This window comes from Sinohyriopsis cumingii, chromosome 10 (assembly GCF_028554795.1).
Source record: "Sinohyriopsis cumingii isolate HCF-2022 chromosome 10, ASM2855479v2, whole genome shotgun sequence".
NCBI classification, from domain to species: domain Eukaryota; kingdom Metazoa; phylum Mollusca; class Bivalvia; order Unionida; family Unionidae; genus Sinohyriopsis; species Sinohyriopsis cumingii.
This window is the reverse complement of record NC_142970.1, coordinates 97,186,053-97,206,549: the sequence shown is the minus strand read 5'-3', so window position 1 is coordinate 97,206,549 and position 20,497 is coordinate 97,186,053.

The following is a 20,497-nucleotide window of genomic DNA, read 5'->3' as shown; positions in this document are numbered from 1 at the left end:
GATTGGAAATTTAGCCAGTGTATTTGTGAATGGAACTGAAAATATCAGTATTAAATCAAGCACACTTAATGAGTGTTTTGGACCTTGAAAATTCTGTGCAGCAATGTATTGCATGACACTAACCAGCATGTGTAGAAAATCTTGAAAATTAGAGTGCTAACAGTCCACTAGGAAAGGCTATTTTAAAACTAAATGACAATGAAATCCAAAACAAATAAAAAAGTTTTAACACAGCCTACACCATGGCTCAAGATGGAATAGAATATCTTGATGTGGAAACGATGTGTGCACTCCAGGAGAAGAACGGTTTTAAACTATTAAAACAACTCGGGGCAAAAGACTTTGTTCTGTCCATTGACTGAATCTTGTGAGAATAATTTAGGAAAGGTCTGAATTGAGTAATTTCATTTCCATTCTTGCAGATGGATGCTACCATACTGGAGCAAGAAATAGTGTATATAAGCTTGTTGTCTATTGTTTAGGTTACTAGCTAAAAAAATACATGTATCACTCACTTTACATAGCAGTAAAATGCAAATAATTAAAAGCTGATTGCATTACTTACCCAAAATAATGATAGTAACAACCTTAACTTAACAAACTTCTCAATTCATGCCATAATGAACTTCATAAACGTTATAACGGCTATGTCCTTTCCAAGGTTCCAATAATTGTGTCATATTCTTTTAAACTATTAGAGCCAGAAGATAAAATTTTCAAATTAAGACTAAAAAAGAATGAAGTCCAATAAATCTTCATGACAGTGGTGTCTTTTGCACTTCTCCAAATGATTACATATATATTGCTGGCACTAAATTTATAAGAAAAATGTGTCTACTGGCCTGAACATTTTTTAAATTTACTCAGTTTATCATGGCAACATTAACATGTTTAAGGGCAGACGACAGACATGCAAATTATAATCAAAATAGCATCAATCAAACCAGTGGCCAAAGTGACCTGCCTAGAAGGCGGTGGCTTAACGGGTCAATCGGGGGGTAATTTTACCGACCTTAGAAATTGGCGACTTCAGGGTCATTCAAAGGTAATTTTATCAACTGAGTATGGCATCTGTGTATCCCTGACACTTGAAAAGTGTCCCCTTGTTGGGCTCCTTGGTGGGTGGGGAGCACGGGTGCTGAATTTTTAATCTAGCCATCATGGATAATTAAAAAAAAAATCAAAACAAGAGAACGAAACCTTTATCTGACTCGGACGACGAACCATGTAGTGTGGAGTCATTTCCACGCTTCATGGTCATACAGTCAAAAGATGCCACGAAACCGCTTACCTCACTCTCTCCGTTCGTGATCGAGAAAACAATTACAGGTCTGATTGGAAGACCAAAAAGCGTAAAAAAAAAATGAAATCGGGTTGCCTTCTTGTGGAATGTGAACGACGAGGTCAGACAGACAATATCAAGAAAATAAAAACTTTCTTCGATATTAAAGTGACCTCATTCGCTCACACCACACTAAATACGTCCAAAGGCGTGATTCTCTGTCGTGACTTGGCTGGAGTCACCGACGCTGATATCATTGAAGGAATGAAAAATGAAGGTGTCACTGCAGTACGCAGAATACGTATTAAACGTAATAACAACCTACAGGACACCAACACCATTGTTCTCACCTTCAACAAGCCAACAGTACCCAAAGTGGTCAAAGTTGGCTTGTTGCAAGTGAAGGTTGAGATCTACATTCCCAACCCCCTTCGATGTTATAAGTGTCAAAAATACGGCCATCACGAAGACCGCTGCTCTAAAACCCAAATATGTGGCCGATGCGGATAAAATTCTCATCAGGAAGCTAACTGTAGAGTAACTCCGTATTGTGTCAACTGTGGAAAAGAGCACCACGCAAATTCCAAGGATTGCGATACCTGGAAACAGGAGAAGGAAATTCAGAGGGTAACATACACAAATAATATTCCCTATCCAGAAGCCAGAAAACTTGTTCAGGCGAAAACAGCCCATCCTGGCCCATCCTTCTCCACTGTAGTGAAGAGCAATCCTAAAACAACGAAGGACGCTCAAACACAAACAGAAGCACCCGATTCAACACCAAATTTAAACACCCCCCATTACCAAGCTCAGAAAAACACCGCATCTACTCAGACTACATTTAATAATACCCAACCACCGAAATCACCAAAAAGTAAATAATCTCACGGAAACAGACAACAAAAGGGGTCAGATGACCCCATCAAACTGTATAACAGGTTTGGAGACATTGAGAGCATGGATGCAGAAGAATCTGCTCTATGCGCTCAAGGTAGCTCCAGACCTAACAACAAAAAATTCACCCCCGTACTTCCTCCAGAGAAATAACCAAACAAATTCCCGCTGCGAAAGGTCAAACCTAGCTCCACAATCTTTCATTTAAATTTATAATGAAAAACACTATCATACAAAGGAATTGTCGAGGACTTAAAGCAAATTACAATGATATTCTCCTGCTTTTAAACGAACATGATCCTGCGGTACTATGCCTCCAAGAAACATTCTTGAAAGATACGGACAATATCACATTTAAAAACTACTCCCTGTTTAACACCTGCCCTTCAAATGTTGATAGGGCATCAGGAGGAGTTTCTGTTATTGTGAACAACAGAGCTCCTCATAGCTTCATTCATTTAAATACCAATTTACAAGCCATTGCTGTAAGCGTCACTCTACATCGAGTGATTACATTTTGCTCTATTTATTTACCACCAAACACTAACCTAGTACCAAACGAACTCGACAATCTTGTTCAACAGCTTCCCGCACCCTTTGTTTTACTCGGGGATTTTAATGCCCATAACATTTTATGGGGATCAAATCATATAAGTTACAGAGGTCACAAAGTTGAAGACTTTATTTCTAGACACGATCTGTGTCTATATAATACCAAAACACCTACATATTTACACCCAGGCACGGGTACAGACACATGCATCGATTTGACAATTTGTTCTCCTTCGCTGCTTTTGGACTATGAATGGAAGGTCGCTGATGACCTTCACAGCAGCGATCACTTCCCAGTCTCCCTTGTAAATCATAACTCTACAATTGATGAAGTAATTCCACAATGGAATTTAAAGAAGGCCGACTGGGCCCAGTTAGAAACACTATGTAAAACTAGGCTGAATGAGGATACAGTTTTCAATGTTAACGACCCCATTCAGCATTTTACATCTATTTTAACAGACATTGCAGAAGAATCTATCCCCAAGTCCTCAACAAACTGTAAAAGAACCCTAAAACCGGCTCACTAAGGAATGTAAGGAAGCCATACGGCAACGCAGAGAAGCCTTGAAAAAATTTAACAATCATCCGACGCCCGAGAATTTAAGTAAATATTGTATTCTCCGGGCCAAAGCTCGCCGCACAATCAAAGAAAGTAAACGAGCATCATGGATGAAATATGTTTCCTCTTTAAACTCTCGTTCCTCAGTTAAGAAAGTTTGGGACACTATACGCAAAATAAACGGAAAGAGAAAACACAATTCTTTCCGACATCTTAAACTGAACAATAACATTTTTAGCTCAAAACGTGACATAGCAAATGTTCTTGCTGATACATTCTCTAAAAATTCCTCATCATCTAATTATTCCGAAGCCTTCCAAAAAGAAATGTCACGTTTAAAATTCACATCCAACAACTCGGAAAGCTACAACCAAATGTTTTCACTATCAGAACTTATGGAGGCTTTAGACAAGGCCCATGATACTTCCGCTGGGCCTGACAAAATACATTACTAGTTTTTAAAACATCTTCCAGAATCATCTTTAACATCTCTTTTGAAACTCTTCAATGATTTATGGATTACTGGTAACCTACCTAAGATATGGAAAGAAGCAAGAGTAATACCAGTTCCCAAACCCCGTAAAGATAGCGAAGATCCTACCAACTATCGACCTATTGCACTCACAAGCTACGTGTGCAAAACAATGGAACGAATGATCAATTCTCGGCTTGTATGGTACCTGGAAACTAACAATTTAATATCTCCTTTCCAAAGTGGCTTTCGTTATGGACGGAGCACCAACGATCATCTGGTTAGACTAGAAACATTCATTCGCGATGCATTTATCAAGAAAGAACATTTAATAGCGGTTTTCTTTAGTTAGAAAAGGCCTATGACACAACATGGAAGTACGGGGATACTAAAAGACCTGCACGATCTAGTTCTAAGAGGCCGTCTGCCCTCTTTCATATCCAACTTCCTCTCCGACAGAGAATTCAAGGTACGAGTGGGCTCTACCCTCTCAGATTTGCACGAGCAAGAGATGGGTGTGCCCCAGGGCATTATTTTATCTGTGACACTTTTCAATATCAAAATTAATAACATCATAAAGTGTTTGACTCCTGGTGTGGATTGCTCACTATATGTTGATGATTTTCTCATATGTTATCGGTCAAAGCACATGCATACAATTGAAAGACAACTACAGCAAAATATCAACAAGATTCAAAATTGGGCTAGTACGAACGGCTTCAAATTCTCGAAATCAAAAACGGTATGCATGCATTTCTGTCAATTACGACGACACCACGATGAACCTAAACTCACGCTGGACGGAACACCTATTCCAGTTGTCGAGGAAACAAAATTTTTGGGTATTATCTTTGACAGAAAACTGACTTTTATTCCACACCTAAAAAACTTGAAAGCCAAATGCTTAAAAGCACTTGACCTACTTAAAGTAGTAGCGCACACTGACTGTGGTGCTGATAGAAAAGTCATCCTGAATTTATATAGAACGTTTATTCGCTCCAAACTAGACTATGGTTGCGTTGTGTATGGCTCAGCCAGAAAATCATATTTGAAAATGCTTGATCCAATTCATCATCAGGGAATAAGACTGGCTCTGGGAGCATTTAAAACATCCCCTTGTGAAAGCCTACTAGCTGAAGCGAACGAACCACCTTCATCGCATCGTAGATAAATGCTTTCCGCATAGTATGCTCTCAAATTAAAATCAAACCCTCTGAATCCTGCTTTTTCGGCTGTTTTTCAACCCAAACACAAAACCTTGTACGAAAACAAACCAAACGCCATACCTTCCTTTGGCATTATAATATCATCCAGCCTTGACAGTACAAAAATTGATCTTTCTAAAATCCAGAAAACGTCCATCTCCGAAACACCACACTGGCTACTTAAACAACCAAAAGTACTTTTTACGCTACACGATGGAAGAAAATCTGAGACAAACCCTTCCGTCTTCCACAACTGTTATCAAGAACTCCTCACCGAATTTAAAAACTACACAAGAATTTATACCGACGGCTCAAAGGATGAGGAAAAGGCTGCTGCAGCCTTCGTTTGTGGAGATGACACAACAACAAATGACAAAGCTATGAATTCAAATATATGTTTTCATACCACAAAATGAAATATATTGAATGTTTACATTTGTATATGAAATGTGCTCCAGAATCAAAACTTAGAATATTTAATTCATTCTTGAGCCACCCCCGGTAAGTTAACATTAATTTTAAATATAGTTTTCAGGTCATCATAAAAAGCATGAATCTGACAGAATGTTATGTCTGTGATGACAAAACCTGTTGCTATAACATAAGAGTTTTGATATCGTGTTAACTATTTTGAACTTCATGACCATAACATCTGACAACAAAGCAATGGAGCACATCCAAATTTTAACTATTGCCAATACAGTACAGAGGCCATAACTTCATAGAGAAGCAGACGGTGGCAAGTTAAATATATTCAACAAAATCTACTTTCCACTGATGAAAGATAATGCAGCAAAATGCCAAATTTCTTGCTGGAACTAGAACGTCTATTGGCACAATCAATCAAGTGCTTCATGACATAATGTAAAATGTTGTATAAATATAAGGATATATTTTTACATGATGATATAGCAATGAAAATTAATGTAGATTATTCCACCAATAATATATATATATATATATATATATATATATATATATATATATATATATATATATATATATATAGAGAGAGAGAGAGAGAGAGAGAGAGAGAGAGAGAGAGAGAGAGAGAGAGAATGGACAACAAGCCATCCCATAATCTCTGGTGATATATTACCTGAAAGAGATAAAAACGTACTGCAGCACATGACACAGAGGCTGTGCTCTGAAAACATATTGCAGACTGAAAGAGTTATACTAATATACTACTGGTTACTATTAAAAACATCTTTGTAAAATTTGATCATTGCACTGGAAATTAGGGGGAGAAAAAAACATAAGACTTTTGTGACACAATGTTTTAAAAATTTAAAATGTATTAATAATGCATTGGCATGAATAAATTTTGTTCATGGCTCCCACGATTTTCTGAAGATAAATTTCCAGGTCATTTTAATGGTTTTTCCAAAAAGACATTACGTTTTTCAAGGTTCATAAATGACTATTACTGAATAGAATTATAGAACATTTTAGATTATAAAACACACATTTTCTAAATCATAAAGATGTTTCTATTTCAAGACTCCCCAAAACATCAAAGTCAGAAAAGATGATGATGTACAAAACCACAAAATGTATCGCACAAAAAGTTTAAATTATATTCCTAGACATTGGCATGTACGGTCATTACAATGTACAGAATGCAAATTCTAATTTTGCTGATCTGCATTGTGTTGCTACGTGGAAACAACACAATTAACATAAATTGGTTTTGTTTCCTTTCAAAATCTTTAATTATAAATAATTATATAGCACTGTATATGCATGTTATACAAAGCAACATTTCTTATTACAGTATTAAAAAGCAATAAACGCAAAATATTAGAATCTTATCTTTAAGGAAAAAAGTTTAACCCTGAATTTATCTGTGCCAATAAAATCCCAAACATGATTTTTCAAACATCTTAACTCCTTACGATGACTTGGTAAGATATCCATCATTTCAAAAACATTTACAAAAAGGTTGATTTAAATTTTGACATAAGACCTTTAAATTAAATTTATAATTGCTGTACTAAAAAGGACTGAATTTTCTGTAACATCAACTTGTCTTCTTGTATTTTGATGAACCAGTGCCTGAACATATTTTAATTTAATACAAGGATCAACAATGTATCCATTTCTCCGGCGTTCCATTTAAGATCTGAAACCAATGCTTCAAGCCACATGTCAGTGTGTAATAGTTTCAGCTCAAATTCAACATTTTGGACAACAAATTTAGCTTAAAACGAGCAGCAGTCTGTTTTCTAATCCGGATTTTCTGCACAAAATTCCCACCCCATGGACATTTATAGAGATCTTGTTAAACAGAGACCCGAAATGCTATAGTATCACTCAAATGGCTTTCTTATTTACAGCTTGTTGCTGTAGTTGATCCAGTCTTGTTGATAAATGCTTGCATGGCAAGTTTTGTGAAACCTTTCATGAATGTAACCTAAAAGCTGCCAGCAAGATTATGATTTTCATGCCTTGGTGCCAAGTCTCTACAGTGTATTCCAAAAGTCTAATAAATGGTCACAGTCAGACTTGACAGAAAAAAAGAGTTAAGTAAACACTATGAAAAATCACTGGTTTTTAGGTACGTATTCCAACTGATCCTGGCTGATGTTTCTGCAACTGAATACCATACAAAGGAAAACTGTACTGCACGCATATATCCCTAATGTCAACCTTCTTCTGGTCTTTAAATCTGGTCAGTATTACTGATTTTGCTAAGTTGTTTTATTAGAGTGCTAGTGAAAATTGGAGGCATCAGAATGTTATAAAGATCAGTTATTATCAGCCAATCCAAAAGAAACTTCATCTGTTTGCAATTACTTATTCAAGGTAAGAATAATGTGGTGCCTTGTTTAAATCAGTTCAAGTACAATTTTTGTAGGATGTTCAATTTAAACATACGTGGTACCTAGGGAAAGCAATTTTTTAAAGTATGAGACACATGCCACAGTACTCTGATTACTCTATGAGTTCACATGAAATGATACAAAATTATAAATGGCATCTATGGGTGACTAGTCTACATTGGAAGTACCTTCAAGGGAACTCAAGTATATTTTACTGTAAAAGCCCATACAAAACTCTACAAAATCTGATTTTAACTCTGCTTCTAGAGTAGTAACACACCAAGCCAATCAAGTTTTAAGTAACCTTCCTAATATGCATGGATGCTGCTCACGAGAAAGAAAAAAAACATGTCCAAAACCACGATATTTGATCAAAACTTGAGCAGAAGTACAGTATCTTCAGTGCTGACATTCTCAGACAAACACGTGTTAGATAACCTCATTAACATGTATAGATTTCACACATTAGATATCTTAAGATACCAAAATAAGTAGCAAATTGATCGAAATATGAATGAAAGACAAATGACAATACCAAAAGCTCACATGACTTTATGACCATGTGATCTATTCAAAATCACCTCACGGCAATCAGAAGCCATTTAAATAAAAAACGTTAACAAAATTTTGTTTAAAAATAATAAAAATATTAAAAGTTTAAAAAATGACAAGAAATGAAAGCAAACAAATCAGAATATGCTTTCAAAACATCTTTTAGGAACTTAATGCTTGCAAAGCAGCTAATATAACAAGCATATTTCATTGTCTCATAGTACCTGATAACTGTGTAAATAATGAGAAAGATAATGAAAATATCCCTAATGATTTCTTGATCAATAAAGGATCTAATATAAAAGAACCATGTGCACAAACTAAGGTCTGTTCCATTTAAACACATGGTACCCTGGGAAGGCATTATTTTAAAACTGTATGCCATCGTAATCTGATTACTCAGTGTTCTTATGAAAATAATACAAATTCTAAATTGCATCTATTGTTTACTACTCCACAAGAAAGTATCCTCCCTGGATTACATGTGTTTTACTGGGACAGCTCTAATACAGTGAAGATCGGATATTTTTGTCCAAAATAATTCCTCGGAATGCCAAATTCTACATTATGAACACGTCACAGAGCTTTGTACTAAATTTTCACCCATGACATGCACATTCAGAAAGCCATAATACTTGATCATAAAGGTAAATTACTTTTTAAGATCTGCACCTGCCATTACAGATAGGTAACAGTTTTAGCCAGTCTTACTTAAACATCAATTTTGCCAAAAGTATGAAAAAGTTTAAACTCTACTCTGATATAATGTCTGGCCCTTAATAATATGCCAGTACAACTAGGCTAACTTCCATACTTGCACTACATAAACTGTTAGAGAAACATACTTTTTTAAATAACCAATGTAAGTGACTCCCAACATGGTCTACAGTGCGAGATATTGAGCAGCAACACTTTTTTAAAATTACTGTGACCTTATCACTCCAAATGGACGGGTTTCTTCCTTGCCTCAAGTGAAAGCCACCCACAAACAAGTTAAAGTCAGCCACAAAGTACATGTACATGGTGAAGAAACTATTTAGGGTACATACAAGAAAAGAGCAGATAAACAGATGGATGGATGGACAGTCACACATAATGATAAAATCTAGTTTTGGCAGGCATATGAAAAATAAAATAACTAAACTATGCTCAACACTTGCATCATCTGAATACATTACAACATAATGTTTCCCACTTAAGTCTATTTTCTTCACTAGTGATTTAACTGCATAAACATATTAGAAAAGAAAAAAGGCAAAGGTTGGAATTTGGAATAGTGTTGTTTTACAATTACTAATCAGTAAGGAAGTGTTAATGGCATAATACATTCACATGAGGAACCAAACACAAAATGCACCATTTTTCTCCCACCTGCGATTAGGGCTGTTCCATTTAAAAATGCATTTTGCCCAGGGAAGGCAGTTTTTAAAAACTGTTAAATTGCATCTTTGGGAGAAAATGTCTTCCCTGGGTTCCATGTATTTATTTTTACTGGAACAGCCCTTAATACAAATTAAGATGTAAAATGACAATTCCAAAAATATATAGGCCAAAAACATGCATTTTATACCATAAAGATTTAAACAAGTTTATAGGTTAAAAAATCCCTACTGGATGGGCATTACATTTTACCGATCTGTTTGTGCTTTTTAAACACTGGTATTTCATTAGTGACAACACTTTCTTTATTGAGTAACTTTAAAAATAAATGCGTGTCCAATGTTGATGAACATGTGTCATGAGTGCATTATGAGCTTTTCATCAGATCATTGCTTGAAATTTCATAGCGGATAAAATTTCAGCATTTTTTTACCTCCAGACACCAAACTTTATGTATGGATCAGTCGGGTTAGGGGTAGGAACTACATCCCCACAATAATTTAATTTGCACCAGTTCATATATGGTAGTATGTCACTTTTATAAGAATGTTTCTTGTGCTGACAAGTGGGTCTTATTTTATTAAAAATTAATAATCTGAAAGTAACATTCCGGATAATGTATATTGTGTGTTCAAACTTAATTCTGCTGAAATAGATTTTAGACTCACTTTAAGTTCATATTCTTGTTTGTATTCAGATAAAACCATGTCTGTGAATAAGTTTGTTCAAGAAGACGGCAGTTGGCTTCTCAGGGTTCCATTCTGATAAACTAAAAAATAGCTCCACTGATCTGAAAAATGACGTAAACCATTTTAGTCTGCAGAAAAGCAAGTTCTGAAACCATGCCGAGTACATTTGTCGTTTGGAATAATAACATTAAATTTACTGCCAATCAAGTAGGGATTTTGCAACTGACAAGTGTTTCTTCTTATATTGCTGGCACATAGACCAAGCTTGGTATTTTATCGACTTCCAGCAGAATTGTTGCAGTAGAGTACTTCTATGTCGACAGTTATTTTGTTGGGTTGTTTATGCTGCGCCTTCACTGTGGGCAAACAAGTTCTTCTATAGCTTATCTTTCTTGTGAAGTCCACTTCAGTCTTTTCCTTTGTCCTATAAAAACGAATATTGGTGAAATTAATCTCCGTAAGAAATGTTGTTTGATGCAGACATTTATTTGTGTGTGATTTGGAATTTTAGCGTAGCTTTAACATTTTTAGTCATATCACTACAATGTCTGCAGTGTGGCAGTTTATAGTGATGTCTAGCAACGAGGCCGAAGACATGTAGCATATGTCACACCCAGTCACATTATCCCGACACCAGGCCGACCAGTCCTAACACTAACCTCTTAATGCTGAGCCCCAAGCGAGGCAGCTGTTAGTACCATTTTTGTAAGTTTGTGCTATGACTATGTGCAACAAGATTACTAAACTAACTGCATTTCAGTGATCCCCCTGCGGGTCCGGGGTTGTAGAACTGACCTGACGTGCCTCGCTACGTGTCGTAAAAGGCGACTAAGTAGAGGCAACCTGTTTGCCGTGGATTGCGTCCCGTTTCGGGAGAGGAAAGGATCCTGGTAGTTGAGCAGAGGCTTTCCATGCAATACACTACTTTGGCCTCTACTTCTCTTTGACGAGTGCTCGGGATGGGCCCGGCTCCGACAAATCGGCTGGTCACGCCGAGACCTAGAAGTCTTTATTTACTCGCTCACTTTCTTTATCTTTCTCCTTGTATCTCTCTTGATACCACCGTTGCCCCTATAGTCTTTTCCTTTACCTTTGCCTTTCGTAAGTCTTAGAAGACGTCCTAGAAGGCGGTGGCTTAACGGGTCAATCGGGAGATAATTTTACAGACCCTAGAATTTGGCGACTTCAGGGTTAAAGGTAATTTTATCAACTGAGTATGGCACCTGTGTATCCCTGGCACTTGATAAGTGTCCCCTTGTTGGGCTGGGGGGGGGGAGCACCGGTGCTGAATTTTAATTAAGCCAACATGGAAATTTCCAAAAAAAAATCAAAATAAACGATCCAAAACTCGACGAACCATGTAGTGTGGAGTTATTTCCACGCTTCATGATTATAGTCTAAAGATGCCACGAAACCGCTTGCCTCACTCTCTCCGTTCGTGATCGAGAAAACAATTACAGGATTGATTGGAACACCAAAGAGCGTCAAAAAAATGAAATCGGGTTGCCTTCTTGTGGAGTGTGAGCGACGAGGTCAGACAGACAATATCAAGAAAATAAAAACTTTCTTCGATATTCCAGTGACCTCATTCGCTCACACTACACTCAATACATCCAAAGGTGTAATTCGTTGTCGCGACTTGGCTGGAATCAGCGACACAGATATCATTGAAGGAATGAAATATGTAGGTGTCACTGCAGTACGTAGAATACGTATTAAACGTAATAACAACCTACAGGAAACCAACACCACTGTACTCACCTTCAACAAACCAACAGTACCCAAAGTGGTCAAAGTTGGATTCTTGCAAGTGAAGGTTAAGATCTACATTCCAAACCCCCTTCGATGTTATAAGTGTCAGAAATATGGACACCACGAACACCGCTGCTCAAAAAGCCAAATATGTGGCCGATGCGGAGACCATTCTCATCAGGAATCTGATTGTAGAGCAACTCCGCATTGTGTCAACTGTGGAAAGGAGCACCACGCCAATTCCAAGGATTGTGATACTTGGAAACAGGAGAAGGAAATACAGGTGGTAAAATACACAGCAAATATTCCCTATCCAGAAGCCAGAAAACTTGTACAGGCCAAAACAGCCCATGCTGGCCCACCTTCTTCACTGTAGTGAAGAACAATCCTAAAACAACGAAGGACACTCAAACACAAACACCCCTCATTACCAAGCATAGAAAAACACGGCATGTACACAAACTACTTTCAATAGCCAACCACCGAAATCACCTAAAAACAAAAAACAAATCTCATGGAAACAGGCAACAAAAGGGGTCAGATGACCCTATGAAACTCTATAACAAGTTTGGAGACACTGACAGCATGGATGCAGAAGAAACTGCTCCATGCGCCATGGTAACTCCAGACCTACAAACAAAAAATTCACCCCCGTACTTCCTCCAGAGCAATAATCAAACAAATTCCCTCCGCGAACGGTCTAACCTAGCTCCACAATCTTTAATTTAAATTTATAATGAAAAACACTATCATACAATGGAATTCTCGCGGACTTAAAGCAAATTACAATGATATGCTCCTTCTTTTAAACAAATATGATCTTGCAGTACTATGCCTTCAGGAAACATTCTTCAAAGAAACGGATAACATTACACTTACAAATTACAACCTGTTTAACACCTACTCGCAAAATGTTGATAGGGCATCAGGAGGAGTTTCTGTTGTTGTGAACAATAAAGCCCCTCATAGCGTCATCCCTTTAAACACAAATTTACAAGCCATTGCTGTAAGCGTCACTTTACATCGAGTGATTGGGGCCCCGAGTGGCCGAGTGGTCTAAAGCGCTCTTCGTTACGGATCACTGCCATCTCACCTCTGTCTGCGGCGGTTCGAGTCTAAGATTCAGCCAATGTGGGCATGTGAGAAAGCTTGCCAGTAGCTTCTCGTGGGTCGGTGGTTCTTTCCGAGGTTTTCCGGGTTCTTCCTCCACCATTAATACTGGCCGCCATGTATAGCCTATCGTGCTGAAAAATGGCGTTAAACCCCACAACAACAACAACAACAACATCGAGTGATTACCTTTTTTTCTATTTCTTAACCACCAAACACAAAGGTAGTATCAACCGATTTAGACATACTTGTTCAACAACTTCTCGCACCATTTGTTATACTCGGGGATTTTAATGCCCATAACATTTTATGGGGATCTAACCATATAAGTAACCGAGGCCACAAAATATAAAACTTTATTTCTAGACAAGATTTGTGTCTATGAAACGCCAAATCACCGACATATTTACACCCAGGAACGGGTACATACACATGTATCGATTTGACAATTTGTTCCCCATCACTGCTTTTGGACTATGAATGGAAGGTCGCTGATGACCTTCACCTTCACAACAGTATCACTTTCCAATCTCTCTTAACAACACCGACGTTACAATTGACGAAGCAGTTCCACAATGGAAATTAAAGAAGGCCAAATGGGCCAAATTTGAAACACTTTGTTCGACTAGGCTTAACATGGATACTGTTTTAAACGACAATAGCCCTTTTCAATATTTCACTTCTGTTTTAATCGACATTGCAAAAGAATCCATTCCCAAGTCCTCACCAAACGGTAAAAGAAGCTCAAAACCATGGTTCACAAAACAATGTCAAGAGGCCATTAGACAACGCCAAGAAGCAATGAAAAATTGTAATAATTATCCAACGTCCGAAAATTTAACTAAGTACCGTATAATTTGGGCCAAAGTCCACCGCACGATTAAAGAAAGTAAAAGAACATCATGGAAAAAAATATGTTTCAACTCTAAATTCTCGTTCCTCTATAATGAAACTTTGGGCCACCATCCGCAAAATAAATGGAAAGGGAAAATACAATCCCTTTCGACGTCTCAAACTAAACAACAAGAATATTACTTCCAAACATGACATAGTTAATACACTTGCAGATAGCTTCTCAAAAAATTCCTCATCCTCTATATATTCAGAAGCCTTCAGAAGATTAAAAACTCACAAAGAAAAGACACGGTTGAAATTCACATCGAATAACTCAGAAAGTTATAATCAACCGTTTACACTGTTTGAGCTGATGGAATCTCTGAATAAGGCCAACGATACATCCACAGGGCCTGACGAAATACATTACCAGTTTTTGAAACACCTCCCAGAACCTTCTTTAACAGTCCGTCTGGAAATTTTCAATAATTTATGGATTACTGGTAAAGTACCAAAAATTTGGAAAGAGGCAACAGTAATACTAGTTCCCAAACCCGGTAAAGATAGCGCAGATCATAACAGCTATCGACCAATTGCACATACAAGCTGTGTGTGCAAAACGATGGAACGAATGATCAATTCACGGCTTGTCTGGTACTTGGAAACTAGCAATTTAATATCTCCTTTCCAAAGTGGCTTTCGATATGGCCGTAGCACCAACGATCATCTGGTTAGACTGGAAACATTTATCAAGAAAGAACACTTAATAGCGGTTTTCTTTGATTTAGAAAAGGTCTATGACACGACATGGAAGTACGGGATACTAAATGACCTGCACGATCTAGGTCTGAAAGGCCGTCTGCCGTCTTTCATATCCAACTTTCTCTCAGACAAAGAATTCAAGGTACGAGTGGGGTCTACTCTCTCAGGTCTGCACGAGCAAGAGATGGGGGTACCCTAGGGCAGTATTTTACCTGTGACACTTTTCAATATCAAAATAACATCACCAAGTGTTTGCCTCCTGGTGTGGATTGCTCGCTATATGTTGATGATTTTATCATACATTATCGATCGAAGCACATGCATACAATTGAAAGACAACTTCAGCAAAATATAAACAAAAACCAAAATTGGGCATGTGTAAATGGTTTCAAATTCTCTTAGTCCAAAACAGTATGCATGCATTTCTGTTAGTTACGAAGACATCACGATGAACCTCACCTCATGCTGGACGGAACACCTATTCCAGTTGTTGAGGAATTTTTTTTATTAGGTATTATCTTTGACAGAAAACTGACTTGTATTCCACACCTAAAGAACTTGAAAGCTAAATGCTTCAAAGCACTTGACCTACTTAAAGTAGTAGCGCACACCGACTGGGGTGCTGATAGAAAAGTCATACTCAGTTTATATAGAACGTTTATACGGTCCAAACTGGACTATGGATGCGTAATGTATGTTTCAGCCAGAAAATCATATTTGAAAATGCTTGATCCAATTCACCATCAGGGAATAAGACTGGCTCTGGGAGCATTTAAAACATCCCCTTGTGAAAGCCTACTAGCTGAAGCGAACGAAGCACCGTTATCGCATCGTAGAGAAATGCTTTCCGCACAGTATGCTCTCAAATTAAAATCAAACCCTCTGAACCCTGCTTCTTCGGCTGTTTTTCAACCCAAACACAAAACCTTGTACGAACATAAACCAAACGTCATACCTTCCTTTGGCATTATAATATCATCCAGCCTTGACAGTACAAAAATAGATCTTTCTAAAATTCAGAAAACGTCCATCTCCGAAACACCACCCTGGCTACTTAAACAACCAAAAGTACTTTTTACGCTACACGATGGAAAAAAATCCGAGACAAGTCCTTCTGTCTTCCACAACTCTTACCATGAACCCCACACCTAATTTAAAAACTACACAAGAATTTACACGGATGGATCAAAGGATGAGGAAAAGGCTGCTGCAGCCTTCATTTGTGGGAATCACAAAACGCAAGTTCGCTTACCAAATTGCAACATTTAGAAAACAAACGTATTTTAAACAGCATCATCTTTTCCGACTCACTATCAGTACTTCAGTCACTACACAATAGAAAACTGGAGAATCCATTATTGAAAAACATACTCGTCAAAAATACCGAACTGAGTGTCTCCCACAATATAATAATATACAGTTGGTTACCTAGCCATATTGGTATTAAAGGTAACGAAAAGCGCATCGCGCTGCTAAAATGGCCCTTACTCAAGAACCATCTGATTTTAAAATACCGTATACTGATTTTAAGCCTAGTATCAGAAAGTCCTTACGTTAGAAGTGGCAGGCATCATGGAATGATGCCGTGAATAACAAACTTCATGCAATCAAGCCAAGTCTAGGAGAATGGACTCCTTCCTACAGAACCATGCGTAGGGAGGAGGCAGTAACTGCAAGAATCCGAATTGGTCATACCTATATCACCCACTCCCACATACTAAAAGGTGAAGACCCACCAGAGTGCATTTCTTGCAATGAACCATTCACTGTTAAACAGTCTTTGATAGAGTGTTTTGACCTGCAACCTACGCGCGATCGTTATTACATTGTACATGACACGAAATAACTTTTTGATACTATAATCATCACTCGTATTATAGTGTTCCTGAAAGCAGTAAATATTTACTCTAAACTCTTAACTTTTGTGCTATCACCTTGTGCAGTTTTATGCAATATATATACCGTCCCATTTTAATACCTTTTCATCATTTTTCATTAATATACAACATTTACATCCCCCGTTGATCGGGAAGCTTTATTTTTCAGTTACCATCTTACTGTTTTAATTTCAACCATTTGTTCTTTTATATCGCTGGTCGATATAAGACCTTTTATAATTTTTAAAAGACTATACAAATAACATTTTGTTTGGCGCTAAATAGCCTAACAGTGGTGATGCGCCGTTAAAAATAAAATCAATCAATCAATCCACAGATTACACAATGCGGAGTGGCTATGCACTCGGATTCCTGATGAGAATGGTTTCGCATCGGCCACATACTTTGCATTTGGACCATTTGTCTTCATGATTGCCGTATATTTATATTTGAAGCGTCGAAGAGGATTTGGTAAATGTATCTCAACCCTGACTTGTAAAATCAGCTTTGACTACTTTAGGTACCGTTGCTTTCATGAAGGTGAGCGGTGTTGGTGTCCTGGAGATTGTTGTTACCTTTGATACGAATTCTACGGACTGCAGTGACACCTTCCTATATCATCCCTTCGATGATTTATGTGTCGCTAACTCCAGCCAAGTCACGGCAACGAATGACGCCTTTTGATGTATTGAGTGATGTGTTCCTGGAATATCTTGAAAAGTCTTACTTTTTTGGATATTTTCAGTGTGTGCTTTACAAAAAGACCAGCTGATTTCATTTTTTGTAAACACTTTTAGGTTTGCCGACTAATCCAAGTAAAGTCTTTTCGACTATAAATGGCGATAGTGCGGCAAATGCTTTAACTTCATCTTTGGATTGGATGACTATGAAGTGAGGAAAAGATTCCATGCAATATGGCTCATCCTCAGTCTGATACAGTTTTGTCTTAGTTTAGATTTTTTGTTTTAATGTTCCATTTATAGTTTTTAGTTATTTCGTCACCCGTCACAGAGTCAATCAAGAGGGCACTTTTTAAGTGTCAGGGATATACTGATGGTATACTCAGTAGGTTACATTACCTCCCAATTGACCCGTTAAGCCACCGCCTTCAAGGAAGTCTTCTGAGAGTAGGAGAGAGGAAATATAAAAGGGTTAGACAGTAGGGGCAAAGGTGATATCAAGCGAGATACATGGACAAAGAAAGCATTTTCAAGTAAATTAAAACCTAGGTTTTTTTTTGGTGACTAGCCGAAGAAGTAGAGGCCAAAGTAGTGTATTGCACTGAAAATTGTCTGAACGGCTACCAGGATCCAATCCTACCCCGACACAGGCAGCAACGCACAGCAAACAGGTTGCCTCTACTTAGTCTTCTCTAACGACACGTACTAATGACACGTCGGGCAAATTCTACAACACTGGACCCGCAGGGGGTGAAAATTGTTGAAATGTGACACGCCTAGTAGCTGCAATATAAGACAAGTACAAACAATTATGCCCGAGAAGAAAACAATCTTGTATATACATATTGTATCAGTATTTAAATTGTCTTTTTAAAAGCAATATATATATATATATATATATATATATATATATATATATATATATATATATATATATATATATGTAAGAAATTGGATTATGAATGTTTGTGATATTTAAGAAATAAAACGTTTTAATCTAGATACATGTCTGACTGGTTTTTTCGGAATGACTTAAGAGTGAGCAGGACTAATAAATTTCTGGCTACATGGAAATTTTGTTAAATTCTAGGCCTGTACTGTACTTGTGATGTAAGAACATGTATCAGCATCTTCAAAAGTCAGCAATTGTATCAGAGGCAGACAGCAGCAACAGCCCAGTCACAATTCCTGGTATGCAAGCTATAACCACCCAACTCTATTCTAAGTACTTTATACCTATTAAAAGAGATTCAAATTTCCCTTAAACTGGTCACTAATTTTACTAAGTATTAAGGCAAACTTGCTATTGTTGATTTTAATTAGCTTTACAAACACATCTTCCAACTGTCCTACTGACTCCTTTGTTTCAATTTCTCTGGACTGCAACTTAACACCATAGCATTTGAATAGGTGCTGGTAACATAATATTGACCCCAAATCTCTGCCTCTAAATCTAACAGCAGACTGTAGAGTTACTCCTCTATTATAGACATACTGTTATTAAATGAAACAATAAAAGGAGTATGCTTTGCTTTCAACAACATCCAGTGTTCCAATAAACCAAAATGTATAATAATGTTGCTTTTTGTTTTCAGATTTGCAAATGGATAAGGCAGGATGTAAGGAGAAAGATTGTCAGATCACTTGTAAAATACTCGGAGTGCAAAGTGTGAATAAGTGTAACAAAACAGACATTGATTATGGCAAAATACATGCTTGTTCTTATTGTGGAAAACTGCAGAAAAAATATCTAGGCATCTGAAAGAACAGCATAAAAAATGAACCTGAAATATTTGAAATCCCTGGACTGCCAGGAAAAGAACTGAAATCTGAAAACCAACAAAATATAGAAAAGCGGAGGAAAAAGTCTTTTGACAAGCTTCGAAATTTGGGAGGCTTCAAGCACAATATTAATGTGCTACAGAGACAGACAGGTGTACTTCTTGTTTCAAGAATGTCTTCTGAAGATCAGAAGCATACAGTTGAAGAATATCTGCCATGCAAGTTCTGCCTAGTATTTTGCTTAAGAACAGACCTATGGAGACACATTAAACATTGCAGTTTCGGAGAATCATCTCTCAAGAAGGATGTAATTTGTGAGGAAAGTAAAACAGGAGAGAATAAATGTATCAAAGATGGATTGCTCATATTGAATGAATCAATCACAACAGCACAATGTCAAAAGATGGATGTGACCTTTTATGAGTATGTGATTGTGCCATTACAGGATGATGCCATTTCAAAATGCTTGAAGAAAGACCCGTTGATTTTAAAGCTTCGAAGAGTACTGTTTCATAGGCTTGGAAAAGAGAGATCTGCTGATATTCGAGGATTGAGTGCAAAAATGAATAAGTAATTACCCTAAAAAATATTATGTAATGAACAAGAATTATATTCATAATTTTAAAAGGTAATTTACCTTATAAATTAAAGAACTTGACTGATGAATCAATTTAGGCCCTCGCTAACATGGATGACAAATGCTATAACAAAAACAGAGAGAGAGATTTGTTACCCTAGGTACATAACTTTTTATAATTGATTATTATTTATTATTAGGTATGACGGGAAGTTTTGAACGATATCTAAGACGAAACAGATACAAATGCAGCTTGGTTTATGGCCCTGAATTTTACCAAGCAAGAGAGGCCCTAAAAAGTAAACAGAAAGATTTGAAGAATAAAGGAAAAGTAAACAAACCCAAAACTGTTGATGCCGTAACTGATGATGACATATAAAACTATGAATACACGCTTTTGGGCTCCAGCACACCGTCTCGTTTACTGGACACTTTATAATAATACTTTGCGCTTTTGGGTACGGGGAGGTGGAGGAGAACACAGAAACAAAAAGTGGGGAGAGATACTGAGAAGATTGCTAACTTAACCTGGAATATTTAGAGTTTAACGAGAGACAGACGAAGACGAGGACAGGAGAGGACATAAAAAAAACGAGAAATGAAAAGCCGAGAATGTACGCTAACCCTCTATTTCCAGATAAATGTCCGGTAAATATCTACAAATGTTTCATGAACAAACGTCCAAGTGATTTTGGTAACCCTGACCATCC